Source organism: Panthera uncia, assembly GCF_023721935.1.
Source record: "Panthera uncia isolate 11264 chromosome C1 unlocalized genomic scaffold, Puncia_PCG_1.0 HiC_scaffold_3, whole genome shotgun sequence".
In the NCBI taxonomy this organism is placed as follows: Eukaryota; Metazoa; Chordata; class Mammalia; order Carnivora; family Felidae; genus Panthera; species Panthera uncia.
The window spans coordinates 91,437,206-91,448,370 of record NW_026057584.1 but is presented as its reverse complement, the minus strand read 5'-3'; the positions used below and the strand labels follow the sequence as shown (position 1 = coordinate 91,448,370).

Sequence of the window (11,165 nt, the reverse complement as noted above, 5' to 3'; positions counted from 1 at the left end):
TGCAAATTAATGAAGACAAGAAGACAGGAAATAACACACACCTCATGCATAAAAGGGATAATTAAGAGTCTTTGTCTTCATCGTGATAAAATTTATAGTTAAAAGTGAAAAACCTTATTTTAATTGGGTTATCTTTACAGAGCTATTTTTCTTTACCTTGTCTTACTACTACCACCAAAACAAAAACTTTAATATCACAATCAATATTAATATCTAAATGCTCCCACATACCTTAAATTCACGTAAACCATTTTTTTACATGTAGACGCATCCTGGGGCATTGCAAAAAGTTGCAGAAACCAGGATTCATGTGGTTGAGCCATAGTGAATGGTGGTGCATTTTGAGAACGGCGGGTAGATGGCCCAGGGATACACTTCACTCTCCTGTAAGAACAGAGGATCTAAGGGTCTGAAGTTGCTAGTTGTGCATCCCTGAGTTGTGACCTCACTGTGCTGTGACACATAAACTTGATCTAGAAGTTCTTCTGTCCCCTAGCTGTCAACAATATTGGGCATGAATAGAATCCTTTTATGCTCATGAGGGCATAAAGCATTAATAAGTTTAGAGTAATATAGATTTTTTAAAAAAAAGAGTTGCTTTGAATATATGGTTCAGTATTCATGCCTACTAATGACTGTGTCTTGAATTTATATCTTAGATGACATCTGTGTCTCCCCAAACCTGTCTGCATACAGTGCAGTGTGGTGTTGCAAAGAATTTCACTCTTAAGGCTGATGGAGTGTAATGCGTTAGGGAGCCCTGTAGCAAGAAGCCACTAGACATTTCTTCTGCTAAAATGAAAAGGGGTCTGAATGGAGGGAAAATAAATCCCTGTCATTTCAGCATGGGTTGGCAAGAAGAAAAGACAAGTGCAAATTGTCATTATAAATAGTGTTGTTAACCCTCCTCATTTATAGTACACATTTCCAATTATACCCATTATGATGTACTTAGCTAGAGGGCAGGTTGCATTTTTTAAATGTGTTGAGAGCATTGATGATTTAGCTAGTGCTCATTTGTTTTCTATTGCTTGGTTAAGCATCCTGCATTGTCTTTTTCCTGTTTTACATATTGGATGAAAAAGAGATGCTAGCTTTAAATGTGCTAAATTAGTGGTTCTTTGCCCTAGAGATTTTTTAAACATACCAATGCTTGGGCAGTACCCACCAGAGATTTTGATTTAAATGGTTTGGGTTGGGGGAGTCATTAGGAGTCTGTAAAAGTGTCCCTTGAGGTTCTAATATGTAGCCAGGATTAAGGACCACATGGGTTGAGGAGAAAGCAAGATCAGCTGTGGATAACTTCATTTATCATATTTAGAGAAAGGAAGGGCCAGACTCAAAGGTGGTCACTATTTGATAAGGTTAGCTTTACAGATTGCAGATATTCTAAGAGCAGCAGTGGTTGAGGATAGAAGTAGAGGAAATTGGAGATAGTCTCTAGAAATTAGAACTATTGCATAGGCTTTAGAGAGTGTATGGTAACTACTGTAGAGAGGACATGTTTGTTTGTCTCGACTGTCATCCTAGATAGTTTCTGCAGATATGAACACAAGTTGCTTCATCTGAAACTGAGGGCTTGCATGTAAGGAATTTTCAGTGGATACACACACACACACACACACACACACACACACACACACACTACATTACATTTAAATCCAATTTAATTAGACATCCGTAACAGCTGTCCTGTGAGTTGGCTCAACAGTATTCCCCACATAGGATAAGTAAGAAAATTGAAGCTCTGAAAGGTGAAGTGCATTGCCCAAGGTCATATAGCAATTCAGTAATGAGCTGGGATTAGAAACCAGAGCCCTGGAGGTCCTGTCTGTTGCCAGAGCCATTGAATGTGGCCTCTGTTGCAAAGTGAATGATGATTATGAACATTTAAGAATATAGAGTACATTTTTACCAGGCAACATTTTAAAATGAAAGATGTATATGGATATCCTAGAGCCTATTTTCAACAGTCCTGGAAAGTTTGGCAGAAAAGCTTTGCAATTTTGTTTAATTTCACCGGTATATAGATAGGCTCAGTTGAAGTACTTGGAGGTCCAGGCTAGGAGGGAATTTTGGGGGGTGGGAAACACTCTTGATGTATCTGTTCTCTATATGGAACACCAAGATGAATAGGCAAGAAGTGTATGAAAACTCTCTACTCATAGTTCTAGGGCATTACAATGTTCATTGTTTAAGCCTGCCATTTATCCTTGAACAAAGAGAGAGATACTGGCTTGATGGGCTTTGGATAGTAAATATAAAGTTTATATTATCATGTCTGAATCCTTATAAAACTGTGCAGAACTTCTACATTATTATCCATCCATCAAGTTTCACTTCAGCTTCACTGGGGAGATTTAATAATGCATGTATATATGTTTCAGTATAACGCACAGCCCCTAGGTTCATCTCCTACATATAGAGGAAACCTGATAAATATTTATCACCAATGACAACCCTGTATGTGGTAAGTGCTTCTCTGAGAACTCAGAGTCACTGTTTTTCCATATTTAAGTGGGAGATAGTTGGGCTGGTGGTGAACCCTGGTTTGTGCCTTTCCTAAAAAAAGAAAAAAATCTCAGCAGTGGTTGTGAGTAGACTAATGAGGGCCATTCTCTTGTGTATAATTTTTCGGGAGAGAGAATGCTTTTCTTTTCTTTCTTTCTTTTTTTTTTGTTTTTGTTTTGTTTTTGTTTGTTTGTTTGTTTTGCTTTCAGAGGATGTAATGTTGAAGAAAGTTGGGCTGACAGACTTCTTAATGACCATTTGGAATTTTTGCCAAGTGAAACTTGTTTTCTCTTCATTTTAATGCTCCACTTTGATTAAACACCACTTCTCTTTAGTTACATAGCTTTTATTCGTGATGTTTCTATCATAACAACACATATCACGTAGCTCCAGTCAATTATCTTCAGGTAAGCCCCATACTCTCCTCTCCCTTTCATTTTTAATTTAATGATTCATGAGCAAGTGTGCTTGGGGCACAGGACCATTTTCTTTGGATGCATGAACTGATATCTAAAGCAGAATTCTGTGGCAAGAAATAAAAAGGTCCAGTGATCAGATTGAATAGATAATTTTAAGAACAGCAGCACAGTCTATCTTTTCCATACATTTGAAATGCAACCCTACGCTGCAGTGAGAGACAAAATGTGCTTGTTACTTACATTCGCATGAGGTGATAGTCTTTTTTTGGAGAGCATATAATTTTCATACAAACAGAGGTACTTCCGAAAAGTGAGTGGATGAGCTATTCATATTTAAGATGAGATAACAAGCATTAACTAGGACTTTCTTGAGCAAACAGGTACTTGATCAGCTTATCTGTTCCTCTCCAATGATATGACAAGGTGGTTGATACAAATTGCCTTGCAATTGTAATTTAATTTACCAGGAATGTGGGATGATTTTCAGCCACTCATAGTCTACTCCTCAATGCTCAGAACATGGCCAAGATGTAACACTGAATAGAAGGCCAGTTTGTCATATTTTTCTTTTAATATAAAGAAGCCTCAATTATTGAAGCATTTTTCTGTGTTTTTGTTTCATTTTATTTATTTATTTGTTTATTTGCTTATAAGTCTATTTTGAGAAAAAGAGAGAGAGAGAGAGAGAGAGAGAGAGAGAGAGAATGCAGCGTGAGTGGGGGAGGGGCAGGGAAAGATGGAGAGAGAATCCCAAGTAGGCTCCTTGCTGTGAGCACATGAAGCCCAATGTGAAGATTGATCTCACCAAATCATGAGATCATGACCTGGGCCAAAATCAAGAGTCAGACACTTAACCGACTGAGCCACCTAGGTGCCCTTGTTTCATTTTATTTATTTTAGACACAGAGACAGAACAGTGGGGGAAAGGGAGAGAGAGAGAGAGACAGACAGAAAGAGAGAGAATCTTAAGCAGACTCTATGATCAGCACAGAGCCTGTCACAGGGCTTTATCCCATGACCCTGGGATCATGACCTAAGTTGAAACCAAAGTCAGACGCCCAACTGACTGAGACACCCAGGTGCCCCTTCTATGTTTTTTTTGTTTTTTTAAATCTTTTTTCTCACCTTCTCTCATGAATTCATGTTATAGAAGACTCCCTGTATCAGGCAATATGTACATCCTTTACATGCAGTATCTCATTTAATCCTCCTGTCAATCATATGACATAGAAACTTCTTTTTGGTTTGTTTTACAGCCAAGTAAGCTGAGGTTTAGCAAGACTAATTTCTTCTACTTTTGCTACCATCTTTCTGGGAAAGACTGGTATAGACCTTCTCAGAGAATCTATAAATATCTCTTATTATTATATATGTATAAATAAATCACTTATATATTTCTGATATTAAATATGGCTCTTGATGTTTAAGCTGCCATCTTCATAAATGTTACTTCTTTTGATTATAATTAGTAGCAAGTATAATTATGCCTGATGACTAAGTGATGATAAAATATGCATAAATAAAAATTGAATTTAGACTAGTTTATTAGCAATAATCGTGCTTAAACAGTTACTTATGTTTGCAAACAGGAATTTTAATTTATTGTTATTTTTCATAGGCCTAATGAGGTTGGAAGCATCACTCACCAAGCCCCACAAGCACTGTGTTTACTGGCATTTGAAGCCTTCTGCCAACAGGGTACTATTGAAGAATTGATTAAAAAGGAAGAGGTGTCCCATGGGAATAACAGAGGAATTATGATGTGAACCCTTCCCTGGAATGTCCCTCTCTCTTTGTTTTACCATAAAGTCTCTGTGGAAAGATCATGGGCTTGGATGTCTGTTTAGCCAGTTTTAATGACATAGTTTTAATCGCTTAACAACTAGCAAGGTGACTTTGGGCAAATTATTTAACTCTTCCACCCTCCATTTTCTTATTTGGAAAGTGGGAACAATAATTATAATTTTAAAATAAATGAAAATGGTAGTAGTAACACCAGCCTTGTAGCATTATAATAATAAAATGAGATACCATATGCAAAATGTCCAGAAGCAGATCTGATATAGATGAAGGAGAAAATTCCTGGAAATTTCTAATGCATTTTACATACGTTTAAAATCCAAATGTCTGCAACCTCCAAAGACACTGTCTTCCGTTTTCTGTCTACTTCCCTTAAATCATTTCTTGTGTCTTCAACAGAAAGTGAGGTTCTATTTGACTTCGATTTCTGAGACCTTCCACTTGGCCTTTTGCTCATCATCTCTTGTCTGACTTCAGATCTTGATGTTGGGTGATGCCAGAGACATTCGCTTCTTCTGTTGCTAATTACCTCTTGGGTTTCTGGAATTAATGTCCTTCCTTGGTACAAAAGTGCTCCTTTCAGGCTGGCTTCAAAGTACAGGTGAAGTGAGAAGACTATTGACTGCTCCATCCCAAGTGTGGATGTTGCCTGCCCTTGAGGTTCCATGACACCCCAGCTAATTCATGTCTCTTGTGCATAACTGACCCTGCTTTAGGTCTGGTTATAAGCTGAGGCACTTATATTACAAAAAATGGAAAAATCATTTAAAAGTGATTGCTAAATATTACCGTGCCAAAGTTGAAGGACAAAGAAACACATCACACAGAAAAAGAAATTTTTAGCAGCTATCTTGCAGATCCTGGTGTTGATTCACTATGTCAAGATCATACCTTATCTCTGTTTCTCTTTTTGAAAAGATATAAAATGTCTTCATTTCTATACAGTGACAATCAGTTTTTTTCTGTAGAAATCTAACCTCTATTCTGAAAGTTTGTTTTGTCCATAGAATCCATCTTTCTCAACCCTCACCTGAACATCTGTAGGGCATGATAAATTAATGCAGCCGTGTTCCCTAAACCTTGAATGACTTCACCTGGAATTACACCATAAAGCAGAAAACCTCTGTGTGTGAGTGTTCATTGTGTGTGTGTGCATGTGTGTGTGCACATGCACATGTGTGCACATACACATACAATGCAAACAGAGAAACATTGATCTATGTTCTCTCTCAAGAAAGGCATCTATTTCATTTTTCCTATCCTCTTCAATTTTTATTTCTGATCTTCTAAGATAACACTTGGACAACACACACATACACACAGAAACATATACACACATATACACACAGGCCCACACTCATACTAATCGTAAGGGTAAAAAATAATTTTCAGAAAAAGTACAGTGTAACTGGAATTAACTGAGAATGGGAGACTTATTCTTAAAGACATAATTTTTTACAAAGCTGTCCCCACCCAAATGAAGATAGCTCTATATTATTATGCAAAACTGTTTTTATTTTATTGAAGTATAATTGATGTACTATATCCTATTAGTTTCAGGTGTACATCATAGTGATTCAATATTTTTATGCATTATGAAATAATCCCCAAGATGTCTAGTTACCATCTGTCACCATATAGTTATTACGATATTATTGACTATATTTCTGATGCTGAATGGTACAATCCCATGACTTATTTATTTTATAACTGGAAGTTTTTACCTTATAATCCGCTTTCCCTATTTCATCCCCCCACCCCTGCCCACTTTGGTAACCAATAGTTTGTTTCTTTTACCTACAAGTCTGTTCCTATTTTGTTTTGTTTGTTTGTGTTGCTTTTTAGATTCCACATATATTCTCTGTCGGACTTTTGTTTAGCATGTCATTCAGTTCCTTCCATGTTGTTGCAAATGGCAAGATCTTAATTTTTTATGGCTGAATAATATTCTATTGTGTATATATACTATAATTTCTTTATCCATTCATCTATTGATGGACAGTACAATTGCTTCCATATTTTTGCTATTGTAAATAGGGTCTCAGTGAATATAAGGATGCATATATCTCTTTGAATTGATGTTTTCATTTTTTTTTTTTTTTGGATGAGTACCCTGAAGCGGAATTCCTGGATCTTATGGTAGTTCTACATTGAATTTTTTAAGAAGCCCCCATACTGTTTTCATTCCCTTTTCTCCACATCCTCACCAACATTTGTTATTTTTGTGTGTGTGTTTTTCATAATAGCCAATTTGACAGGTGTGAGGTAATATCTCATTGTGGTTTTGATTTGCACTTCTCTGACCATTAGTGATGTTGAACATCATTCCATGCGTCTGTTGGCCATCTGTATGTCTTCCTTGGAAAATGTCTATTTACGTCCACTGCTCATGTTTTAATTGTTTTTTTTTCTTTATGAAGTTGAATAAGTACATTATATATTTCGGATATTAAACCCTTTCGGATATATAATTTGTAAATATCTTCTTTCAGTAGGTTGTCATTCCATTTTGTTGATGGTTTACTTTGCTGAGCAAAAATTTTTTAGTTTGGTATACTCCTATTTGTTATTTTAACTGTTGTTAACTCTTGCCTGAGAAACTGGTCCACAAAGTATTTCTAAGACCAATGTCACAGAGCTTACTGCCTATCCTTTTTCTTGAGATTTTATGGTTTCAGATGTTATATACAAGTTGTTAATTTATTTAAAAAATTTTTTTACATTTATTTATTTTTGAGAAACAGAGTGAGACAAAGAGTGAGTGGGGGAGGGGCAGAGAGCGAAGGAGACACAGAATTTGAAGTAGGATCCAGGCTCCAAGCAAGCGGTCAGCACAGAGCCTGATGCAGGACTCGAAACCACAAACTGTGAGATCATAACCTGAGCCGAAGTTGGACGCTCAACCAACTGAGCCACCCAGGCATCCCGTTAATTTATTTTTAAAATAGTTTTGTATATAGTGTAAGATGTATATAGTGTAGGATAGTGGTTCATTCTTTTTCGTGTAGCTGTCCAGTTTTTTTGACATAATTTTTGAAGACACTGTCTTTTCCTCATTGCATGTTTTTGTCTGTTTTGCCATAGATTAATTGACCATATATGCATGGATTTATTTCTGATCTATATATCTTTTTTTTTAATGCCAGTACCATGCTGTTTGATTACTGTAGATTTATAGTATAGTTTGAAACCAGAGAATATGATTGATACCTCCACTTTGTTTCTGTCCCCCCCCCCCCACTCAGGATTGCTTTGACTATTTGGGATCTTTTGCAATTCTATACAAACTTTAGGATTTCTTATTCTAGTTCTGTGAAAAATACCATTGGTATTTTGATGGGGGTTGCCTTGAATCTGTAGATTGTTTTGGGTAGCATGGACATTTTAACAATATTCTTTCAATCCATGAGCATGGTATACCTTTCCATTTATTTTCATCTTCTTCAATTTCTTTCATAAGTGTCTTAAAGTTTGAGAGTACAGGTTTTCTGTCTCCTTGGTTAAATTTAATCTTTGGTATTTTATTATTTTTGATGTAGTCATGAATAGGATTGTTTTCTTAGTTTGTCTTTCTTTCTGATAGCTGTTTTTAGTACATATAAACACAACCAAATTCTGCATGTTAATTTTGCATCCTGCAACTTTACTGAATTCATTTATTAGTTCTAATAGTTTTTTGGTGGAGTCTTTAGGGTCTCCTATCTATGGTATCATGTCATCTGCAAATAGTAACAGTTTTAACTTCTTCCTTTCCAATTTGGATGCCTTTTATTTCTTTATCTTGCCTAATTTCTGTGACTATGACTTCCAATACTATGTTGAATTAAAGTGGCAAGGGTGAGCATTTTTATCTTGTACTTGATCTTAAAGGAAAATCTCTCAGCTTTTCACCAGAACTATTTTAATTACACTTATTTTATTTCTTCTTAAACTCCTATTTTATATTTCTCACACTACCTTAAGTAGTTTTAGAAATGGGCCAATTATAACATTCTTCCTTGCTATATAGTAGTATGTCTTTCTTATTTTATTGGCATGTTCTGGCAGAAAACAGGAATGGTGGCCCATTCAAATGGGGCAACTGGGGAAAAATTAATGAAGGGTCTATTTACAAAATACTGGAAAGGGTTACGTAAGCTAACAGGGGATGGTTCAGTACCTGAAGTAGTGATGTTTAGGAGCCTGAAATTTGATAGAGGTAGGAACAATTAGTAGGATTACAGCTATATGAGGGGGCCACTCCACAGAAACCATGCCTTTTGGTTGGTGTAGAGAACCAGTTAAGGTGATCTAGAAGATAAAATCTGGTGGAATAAATTCCCTGATCTTTCTCTCCTCTTATCATCTTTTTTCTTACATTGTGTGCCCCATCCCTCTGTTGGCCAAACCCAACCAGAAGTCAATGGACAAGGGAATCACTGATACAATCCTTCTATGATCAGTTCCCCGGGTAGACAGCATATAAAGCAGGGGGATAGATCTGTAAGTAGATGGAAAAGATCCTATACATCTGCTTAACTTATAGTTCATGATCATGAAATGTACATTTGTTTCTCTTCTTTCCATAATCTCATTAAAATAACAGAAATGAATTGTGAAAGCCCTAATCCCATGTTAAAAAAATAATAAGAGAGAGAAGACCATCAGTGGATGAGAGCTCTAAATGCATTTATGAAAACTTAATAGACAAAGACTAAAGATCAGAGAAACTGATGATGCAGCACAGAAAGCTTGTCCTAACTTAGCAGGAATGTGGGTGGTAAGAGAAGAGGAAGTTTGTTTTCCCATGAAGACTCTTTAGAACCATGGTGGCTGGTCTGATAGAGGACAGGAGGAGTGAGGAGTGGGACTGGAAAAAAAATGTTTTTTTAAAGCCTTTAAATAACCATTAGAAGCATAAAAATAGTGATATAATTATAAAAAATTGAAAGGTGGTACAAAGTAAACTTCCATCCATTATAGCAGAAAGTCAATAAATGATGTCTAAAATTAATGAATCAAGAAGCAATGACATAAGTTTATTATTTATGGATTTGGAGATAACCACAAATGAACTAAATAAAGAGAGTTCAAAGTCTTCTGGAAGGAGGACAGGGAATTGGTTGTGGGTCAGTTTTTTTCTCATTGTAAGTCATGGTACTAATGATTTTTTTAAAACCACATGAAAATATAATTTTACTGAAAGTCCCCCCCCCCCCTTTTGTCACATTCCACTTTGTTTACTGGCTTTCTAGAAATTTTCTTCTTAACATGGTTAGGTCTGTCCCAGACTTACCAATTAATTCCATTTTCTCCTACACCACCCTTTCTCTCCATTCTTCATAACCCTCCAACATGTGAACATCCACATTCCATCTAAATGCACCTACATGTCTTTCTCTATGAATTCCATGCACCCATTTATGTCTCAGGAGTACCTTTTCTCAGACTTTCCTTGGCCTAAAATGACTTTAACCTTTTTTTTTCTATTAAGATTTCAAGTCCCAGAATAAAATCTGTCTCCTCCAGGAACTGTCTGGTTTCTAGAGACAAAAATGATTATTCTTTCTTCGTACTCTCTTAGTACTGCACACTGTTGACATTTCTCGCTCTACCAATGTCTTAAATTTGTTGTATCTCTATCTGCCCCATTTTCTTTCTGTGTAAGTTCAAGAATTTTTATTTTTATATCTAGTGCATATTTTGCACATAGCAATTGAAATATTTGCTCACCATTGTAACTGTAATTGATTTTTGTTGCTGTTATTGATCAGAAGGCATCTAAAGATTATGAGATGAGTGCCCCAGCCCATTAAAGTGATAGTGAACACTGGCTGTCTTTATTGAGGTGCCTATTAATACTTCTGCTTTTTAGCCAAACCAGGAAGTAGACAATATTTTGTTTTGTCACAATTTTAGTGCCTTTCCCCTAAATTACAATTATATCCATATTGTCTCAGGTTATGATGAATGAGAGATATTATAAGAAACTAATACCCACAAATAAATTACTAATGTATTAATTTTAATGAGTATTTCCAGAGGGAAATGCCTTTCCTGAGGAAGTGATTTGCTGATAGTAAAACTCTAGGCCCTTGAGCTATTGTGAGATCAAAGTTGGTTTCTGTGGTTTCTCAGATTATGCCATGTAATTCTTATGCCATAGGTAATATAAATTCTGATTAATTTAAAGCATATTAAGACAATTGGGAAACACTCTTTGCATATTAGGTCATATAGATTTGAAATCACAATTATTGAGTATTAACTATCTATCTCATAGGAGTGAGAATTGGTATAATATTATTAACCCCTGGTCTTTGCTTGTCATTCTCATTCCCCAAGAAGTCTTACCACATGTTTTTACTTCACCTCCTTCTTTCTTTGTTTCTTTATTTTTTTCCTTCCCTTCCTTTTCCTTTTCCTTTTCCTTTTCCTTTTCCTTTTCCTTTTCCT

At 35.9% G+C, this 11,165-nt stretch overlaps 1 protein-coding gene across 1 annotated transcript in view; it reads left to right on the top strand.

The window, feature by feature from the left end:
• Window positions 1-11,165, top strand: part of THSD7B (thrombospondin type 1 domain containing 7B) — a 384,726-nt gene that overhangs the window by 224,209 nt on the left and 149,352 nt on the right. The window lies entirely within an intron of this gene.